This window comes from Pteropus alecto, unplaced genomic scaffold (assembly GCF_000325575.1).
Source record: "Pteropus alecto unplaced genomic scaffold, ASM32557v1 scaffold151, whole genome shotgun sequence".
Taxonomy (NCBI): Eukaryota; Metazoa; Chordata; class Mammalia; order Chiroptera; family Pteropodidae; genus Pteropus; species Pteropus alecto.
The window spans coordinates 275,147-284,322 of record NW_006430458.1 but is presented as its reverse complement, the minus strand read 5'-3'; the positions used below and the strand labels follow the sequence as shown (position 1 = coordinate 284,322).

The window sequence follows — 9,176 nt, the reverse complement described above, 5'->3', positions numbered from 1 at the left end:
TCTTGGCTTGTAGACATGTCACTCCAATCTTAGCTCCCATCTTTACATAGTTTTCCTTCTATGTGTTTCTCCCCGCTGTTATCGTAAGGAGACCATTTACATTGGGTCAAGGCCTACCTTACTCCAGTATGACTTCTTCTTAATTAACTATCTCTGTTACAACCCTATTTCTAAATAAGGTCATGTTTTGAGGTTTTGTGGGTTAGACTTCAACATATCTTTGGGGGGGACACAATTCAAGCCACAACACCATCTAAGCCATTCTGAAAGAGGATCTCGCAAGAAAATGAAACCAGTGCAGGTAAAACCTTATTTTTACTATTTTTTTAAACAGAAGACAAATAAAATATTTTTTTTAAAAAAAAAACTAAGAACACATACAATGCAAAATATATATGACTTACTGTTTAATTGTACACTTGAAACTTACTGGATTTTGTTAATCAATGTCACTATAATATAAACAAACAAATAAATAAAATTTTAAAGATAAATAAAAATAAAATTTATACATAAAAAATAAGCTTTGTCTATAGATAAGTGAGAATTTTGTTCTGGGAAGAGAAAACCACTTATTCAGTGGAAAAACTGTTTTCGTTTTCATTTAAACATTTATTTCAATATTCCTGATCTCTAAATGTGATGTGTTTTGGATTCCCCTTTGAACAAGTTATAACATCTTCCCAATTTCTTCATTGTGAGTAAAATAAAACTTTTAAGACATGTTTTTCTACAAGTGTATGAGAATCATGATTTTACTTTCTGGAAAATAACCCTTTAACAATAGCAGGGATGAACTCAATGAAAAATATGTATGAACTATAATGGAGAGAAATATAAATCTGTATGGATTTCATAAGTGGAAGTATGAATAAAGTCATCAACAAGCTTTCTTGGTAAGAAGACTCAAATGTTAATTTGCCCCTAACTAAATCTGTAAAGTCAATGCAATTTCAATATATTTTCCTGTTTGAAAATTTCTAGATTGCAAAATTTTTTCTGATTTGAAAAAAAAATTAGAAAAAATCTAAATCTTATTTGGAACACTATCAAAAGGAAGCAAAAACTTCTGAAAATGTATAAAGAAGAAATTAACTAACAGATTTGGTAAACAGGTTATAAAGTAAGAAATATGTGAGATTTAGAATACGATAAAAATGGAAAATAAAGTGAGAAAATATCTAAAAGCAAGAAACATCTTGAAATCATGCTGCATCTAATTTGAATAAAGACAAATTCCTGTCATGTAATATTTGGGTAAAAAATACAAATTTTAGATCACAGGTATAACAAAATAGGAAAAAAAAAAAAAGGAAAAGGATAACCTTACAGGCTCACTTTGTGATTTAACACCTGTAGACTGCCAGTAAAAAGAGGCACCTCAGTTTATCATAACCTTTGTTTTATAAATTCACAGGACAAAAAAAATCTTTGGATCTGTTGACTAGGTTATCCCTAATGGTGGAGAATGTTGTTGACAGCAGGACACATGATGATGACAGCTTCAAAAGTGAGGTCGTAATAGGGCCGAATAGTTTCAGCAAAGAAATAGAAGATATAAATAAAAACCAAATGGTAATTTCAGACCTGAATAATATAGTAACTGAAATGGAAATCTCAATGAACAGGTTCAACAGCAGAATCGAGAGGGCAGAGCATCATTCTACAGGTAAATAGAATAACTGTCCTAGCAGGCTCCAAGCAGCACACTGACATTCTTTTTCTTGGTCAGACATTTTAACTCCTTCTTAGGAGGAGCAAAATCATTACTCAAGGCATTGTGACAACAACTTTGTCTTGAGAAAAGAGGTCTGCGTGTCAGAGAATGAGGTAGGGTGATTACATAAGGATTGTATTTAAGTTAGGTTCAGAAATAGATGTGAATGGTGATTGATTTAGGAGCAACGAAAAAAATCTCAGATAAACTTGCAACTGTCCAGGTCACCTCTGATTGTATGGCAGGCTTAGAATAACATCAGCCAATTAGCAAGAAAATCAGAGAACAAATTGATGGCCTCCAGATGGGAGAGGTTTGGGGGGATGAATGAAAAAGGGGAAGGGATCAAAAAATACAAATTGGTAGTTATAAAGTAGTTATGGGGGTGTAAAGTATAGCATAAGGACTATAGCCAATAATATTGTAATAACTGTATGGTATATTATTACAATATTATTGTAATATTATTACAATAATATTGATATTATTACCATAATATTGTAATAACTGTATGATAATGTATGGTATCAGATAGGTACTAGATTTATTGGGATGATGACTTCATAAGTTATATAAATGTCTAATCACTATGTTGCACACCTGAAACTAACATAATGTTGTATTTTAACTGTAATTGAAAAATAAATTTAAAAAAATAATCAAAGCATGTCATACCTCTGATTCTTCAAAGTGTCTCCTAGTTAGAAATTTCCTTCCAAGAATGCTAGAATATTTATAAACATGAACATTTCCTTCCAAGAATGCTAGAATATTTATAAACATAAACATAAATACTTGAACATTTATAAACATGATTTATAACAATAAACTAAAAGATAAACATTTCCATTTCAAACCTGATAAAAGTACATATGTTAATGTTTTATATTTATTATATTATCTGAGATGCTTAGAAAAACAAAAATGTTCTCTTGAAAAGATAGACCTAAAAAAGTCCAATATCATGTTTACTGAAGAAATGCTAATGTCATCACTCTTAGAGTCAAAGTGACATGAAAATTTTACATCCACATTATTATTTGAAAGTATATAAGATATTAGGTAGTTGATGTTTAAAGAGATTTGACTACTGAAAAGACAAAAAAAAAATGCTCCAGATACTTCCTTACCTCAATGCAATTGCATCAACTGAAAATATTTAGCCTCTTTTTCAGTAAAAGTATGTCCCAAATATTGTATGCAACATACTAATATTTAAAAACTTATTCATTGTTTATCTGAAGTTCAAATTTCACTGGGTATGCTGTACTTTATTTGCTAAATCTGACAAACCTAATTATATGATGACATAAAATGAAAGTTCCCATGAAAAACTGTATTTTCCTAAAATAAAGCAGTAAGCAGATTAACATCGTTTTACATATTGAAAATCTCTTTACTACATGGCTAAGTAGAAGTCAGCTGAAATTTCATGTTCACCTTTGACTTAATCTATTGACATCTCATTTATGATGTACCTCTGGAAATTCCACTGTACATTCATGGAAGAATGAGGGTGAAAAAACAATAATATTGTTATGAAAATAGTTTTAACCTTACAAAACTCCTGAAAGGCATACCTATAAAAATAACTACCAAAAATAACCTTTTAGTAAAGCAGTAAAATAGAACATTATTGGACACAATTCATTATTTTTTTCTGAACAAATTTCACTACAGATATATTAAGCTGAAGATGATAATATTTAGCTCATAATAAGAATGATTATGAGAATGCCATGTCTAAAAAATAAAAATAGATTAAACTTTACTGGGCTACAGTTCCTATTATAAAAAATACACTTCATAAGATATATAAATGTCTAATCACTATGTTATATACCTGAAACTAATATAATATTGTATGTCAACTATAATTAAAAAATAAATATTTTTAAAATAGGTGGATTTGAAAAAGACTTTGGTGTTTGCTATACTTGATGATGGCCTTGGTGCCCTCAGACTCAGTGTGATCAGCCACCTTTATGGGCAGCAGTAGGTGCAAGGCTGTTTGGACTTACCTGGGGGTGATATTTGAGTTTCTGCAATAGGCCAGGTAGGAGGTCTTATCTCTGAGATGCACTTGAAGATGTAGTCAAGGAAAGAATTTGTGATGTTCATGGCCTTTGATGAAATGCCCATGTCAGAGTGAAAGTGCTTCTGAACCTATAGACATAGGTGAAGTAACTCCATGGCAGTGTTTCTTTCACTTTTTTCCTGCTTTTTAGGGTTTTAGAGGCAACTTTCTTAGAACATTTCTTGCTAAACATAGAAAAGTTAGTAGAAACTTCAGACATGATGGAAACACCTTGGAAAAAAGAGAATGACTGTTGGTGACAGAGTGAGACTCATATATATGCCTCACATTCAAATGAGGTTTTGGGTAAACTCGATGTCTGGTTGGATAAAATGCTATGCAGGAAAGCCTGTCAATAAACCACATCGTGTTAGTGACTGGATAATCCTCCTACTTAGAATGACACAACTAGAAGGCAAGAAACCTAGGAACTTCCCATGGCCTCCATCATCAGCACTTTTTAAAGATGTCCTCATAGCACCAATATTGTAGAGATATCAGCTTCAGCCCCTTGAAAAATTCTAACCTTCATAACCCAAGCCCATAATGCCAGAGGAATGATGGTGGCTACATTTGAGCCATTTGTCCTTTAATTCAGAATGCACTGTTGTCCTAGGCCACCTTGGCTTGAGGAAGGACTTTGACTTGAGGAAGCATAATGCTTCTGGAAAACAAGGGACCTGGCTGACCAGCCACGGCCTCTAGTTCTTATCTAAGTGCCTATAGTTGACAATACTGTATTGCAGCGGTTCCCAACCTTTTCGGCACCAGGTGTATTGTATATTTAAAAATTTGCTGAGAGAGTAGATCTTATGTTAAGTGCTTTTACCACAAAAGACATTTTAAAAATAATAAATAAAGGGGAAGGGAGGAAACTTTTGGAGGTGATGAATGTTTGTGGCTGTGATTGTGGTGATAGTTTTACAGGTGTATATGTTTCTCCAAATTTGTAAAGTTGTATACATTAACTATGTACACCTTTTTGTATGTTGATCATACCTCAGTAAAATGGTATGAAAAGTAAATTTCAAAAGACGTCACCGGATTGGCAAAAGGAGAAATAGCAAAATCCAGTCTCCAAACATATAACACAAAAATAAATGAAAATGTTTATTAAAATGCAATACATCCTTAAACATTTTCCAAATTTAATTGTTTGATGTTACTTAGATCTCAGAAAAATTCCTTCAAATTGTGAAATTGGTGAACAAACATGAGAGCTGTTGGCAGAAAAAAAAATGCATTACACCTCTAACTAACCTCCTTAGGGAGAAAAGAGAATAATAGAAAATATTGTTAAATTAATTAGATATTCCCTTAAAAGACTTGAGTAATACACTAAAATATTGATTAAATGTATAAATTTGTGGATAAAATAAATTACAGAAATTAAATACTTCCCCAAAGTCTTTAAGGACTAAGAAGAAAGGAAGAAATTGAGGTAAGTAATGAACTATCATCACAAATGTCCAGGTTTTCAGGAATATTTTCTGTCAGACTATTTAGAAATAAGTATTTCTATTGCTAATTAAATGGGTTTAAATTACAAAGAAAAAAATTGAATTTTTATTTAAAGAAAATATCAGATGATGATAACACCTATTGAAGAGGGCATATTTAAAAAGAGTTCTGAGCAGTCATATTTATAAATGAGGACACAATAATCCAACAAAAATACTAGCAATCAAATTTGGTTTCTCATTAAAAGATGAACATCAAAGGATAAACCAGTTTTGAGTAAAATATAAGCATGATTCATTTTGTGGCATTAAAAGAAAAAAGAAAAAAATTGAGATAATTTCAGTAGATGTTTCAAATTCATTGCTAATATGATGAATTGGATAATGTTTGTGTCAAGCTGAAATAATAACATTAGAGTTAGGATTCAAGATAGTGAGCCCCTTCATCAGAATCATTATTTGTCATTATTATGGAATACTAGAAAATTATTTTAAAATGATCTCAAAAATGCCCAAAGTAACTGAGAAAAACTGCCTCAAAACCATCTGCAAATAAACTTCCAGGGTGGTGCCACCTGATTACCTTAAACTTACAGAACTAAATTTTGGGAAACCAAAGGCTCTTTTCAGAACATGCATATATTCAGAGAAAAAACTGTAGGCAAGTTTTTTTAAAAAACAGCATTGCACTAAATCATTTAGTTTCCATTGGTTATTTTAAAATACCATATAAGTATTTTCTCAATGTTATTTTAGCATATTGTTCTCATACATTATTACATGAGAAGATATTTTAACATATTGAATCCATTGGAACAGTTGTGGGGTGGTTTTGGCTATTGTCCATTTGCAAATTCAGAAAGAAAATAGAAGCATTAGTATGTTAACTTAAAAATGCATCACATTGTTGGGCTTTGGAATGAAGACTGGGATTGCAGAGGTGGTTGAGGCAAATGAAATTTGTGAAGGAGAGAAAAAAAATGGGGCTTGACATTGAAGACCAGGAGCGAAATTAATATATCTGATTGTTAACTCAGTGAAAGAATAATAAAGGGATTAAGGGAGCACTGACAGTAGGTGAATGGGAGATGAGGGACTAAAGGAGCATCATGCTCTAATGTTGTTTTATGGAAAAAGATAAATAAAATAAGATAACTTAAAAATAAAGAAATCATCTTTATTGTAGTAAATAAAAAATGATTAGCATCAATCAAGTAAAACAAAATTAATAGAATAAATATACTCCTCATTTTTTCAGTAGGACCTATATTAAGGAATTCATTTAGATGCATAACCAAAGACCCCCAAACAGCACAGAAATATATAAATTAAAAATTTCAAGAAACAATGTCCTCTCCAAGCTCACTGAACTCTAGTATTAATATTTTAATTTATTCATATTTATTTGATTCTAGTCATTTCCAGTCCACATTCTTTCATTTTTAAAGACACAAGTCATGTTCAACATCACTAATAATCATAGAAATAAAAATTAAAACCACAGTAAAATATCACCTCACACCTGTTAGAATGGCATTCATCAAAAGGACAAGAGATCACAAATGCTGGTGAGGATGTGAAAGAAAGGCAACCCCTGTACACTATTTATGGGAACTTAAACTGGTTCAGCCATTATGGAAAATAGTATAGAGATGCCTCAAAAATTTAAAAATATAACTACCATATGATCCAGTAATCTCACTCCTAGGTATATATTAAAGGAAATGAAAAGAGGATATCAAAGAGATATCTGCACTCCCATGCTCATTACAGCATTATTACCATAGTCAAAATATGGAAACAACTTAAGTATTCACCAATGGATGAGTGGATAAAGAAGATATCACACATAACACACACACACACACACACACACACACACACACACACACACACACACACACTGGAATATTGTCCAGCCATGAGAAAGAAGGAAATCATGCCATTTGCAACACAGATGGACCTTGAGGGTACAATGTTAAGTGAAATAAGCTAGATAGAGAAAGACATACTGCATGGTATCAACTACATGTAGAATCTTTTTTTTTAAAAAAAGTCAAAATCATAAAAACAGTATAGAAAAATGGCTACCATGGACTGGGAGGCGGTGAGGTGGGGGAATAGGGGGAGGTTGGTAAAAGAGTACAAATTTTCAGGTACTAGATGAATATGGTCTGAGGATCTAATGTAAAACATGGTGACTGTAGTTGATAATACTGTGCTGTGTAATTGAAACTTCCTAAGAGAGTACAACTTAAATGTTCTTACCAAAAATAAATAAATATGCGAAGTGATGGATACACTAATTAACTACATGGGGAGAATTCTTTCACAATATACTTATATCGAGTCACCATGATGTACACTTTAAATATCTTAAAATTTTACTTGTCATTTACAACCCAATAAAGCTGAAATTTGAGGAGGAAAAAAAATGGCATAGGTGATAGAGGCTCTGTTCATCCCTCTGGTAACCAAATCAAAGTTGTGATGGAAACAAGGAGCAGAAGCAAGGAAAAATCGCCTGGGATGAACAAGCCATACAACTAGGGAGAAATCCAAGAAATCACCCTGCAACAACAGAAGGTAGGATGGGGCAAAGACACGAGGCTGCCCGGTCTCGAGCAGCTGAGTGAGACAGAGGCAACAGCAGCAGCAGACACCTCTTACGGGGACCGTGTCCATGAGCGTACTTTCGCTGTGACAGACGTGCTCACTCTGAGCACCAGTGCCCCTTCAGCTGCGTGCAGGGGGCACCAGGGACTTAAAAGGAGATGTTGTCGGAGTGAGAGCAAAAGCAAGACTCACTGGGTACAGAAGTGCCCAAGGTATCCATTGTTTCCTACTGAGCCCTCCCCGCTACCAGTGCTTGGGACACAGCACCGCCATAGCCCAGACGTCATCAAACTGGATAACAGAGGTTGCTCCACCCAGAGGATTCCCTAAAATTCCACCTCCCCCAACTTGTGGCCCCACCAAAGCCACATCCAGGCATATCCTCAGCAAGTCAGGTGCTCATTGCTAAGATTCACACTGGAGGAGGCAGCTGGCCTCGGTTTCTGGTGTGGCCTTTTAAGGCAACTATAAGCACAGCATCTGTGGATTGCTTTCTGAATCTTAACAGGTGGCCCCGAAGGGGCAGAGGCTTGGGCTAAATTTGGCCTACAGCTGAACCACTTTCAGGACTGTGCCACTGGATACCTACTTCACAAATCCACACTACTAAGACTGGAAGACCTAGAAGCTTTGCTTAGTACATAGAAACAGACAAAGAAAGGCAGCCAAAATGGGAAGACAAAGAAGCAGAAACCATATGAGAGAATAGAACAGAGATCCAGATATAATGGAGTCCAGTAATCTAACAGATGCAGAGTTGGAAACACTGGTTATAAAGATTCACAATAAGGGCCTATGGCCATGCCACCCTGAATGTGCCCAATCTCATCTGATCTCAGAAGCTAAGCAGGGTCGGGCCTGGTTAGTTCTTGAATGGGAGACAATTTAGGAATACCAGGTGCTGTAGGGATTAAAAAATAAAAAAATAAAAATTAAAGATGCACAATGAACTTCTGGGAAGTGTAGAGAACTCCAACAGAGAGATAAAAAACATAAAAATGGAAATGGAAATTATAAAAGGGAACCAGTGTGAAATGGAGAACGTGTTATCTGAGATGAGAAGTATAGTAAATGGAATAAACAAAATGAATAAAGAAAAGGATCAAATGCTTTATCTAAAGGATGAGAAAGCCAAAGACATGCAATCAGAATGACAAGAGATAAGATGCCAAGACTATAAAAATAATTTAAGGAGAATATGGGACAATATTAAGGGTCCAAATATCCATCTGATCGGTGTAACTGAAGAAAATCAAGATGTTGAACAACCATTTGAAGAAATAATGATGGAAAATTTCCCTCACCT

At 33.8% G+C, this 9,176-nt stretch overlaps 1 pseudogene; it reads left to right on the top strand.

Annotated features, from left to right (window-relative positions):
• The first annotated feature begins 8,661 nt into the window (after nucleotides 1–8,661).
• LOC112479676 lies at nucleotides 8,662–8,780 on the top strand (annotated as a pseudogene).
• The last annotated feature ends 396 nt before the right edge of the window (nucleotides 8,781–9,176 follow it).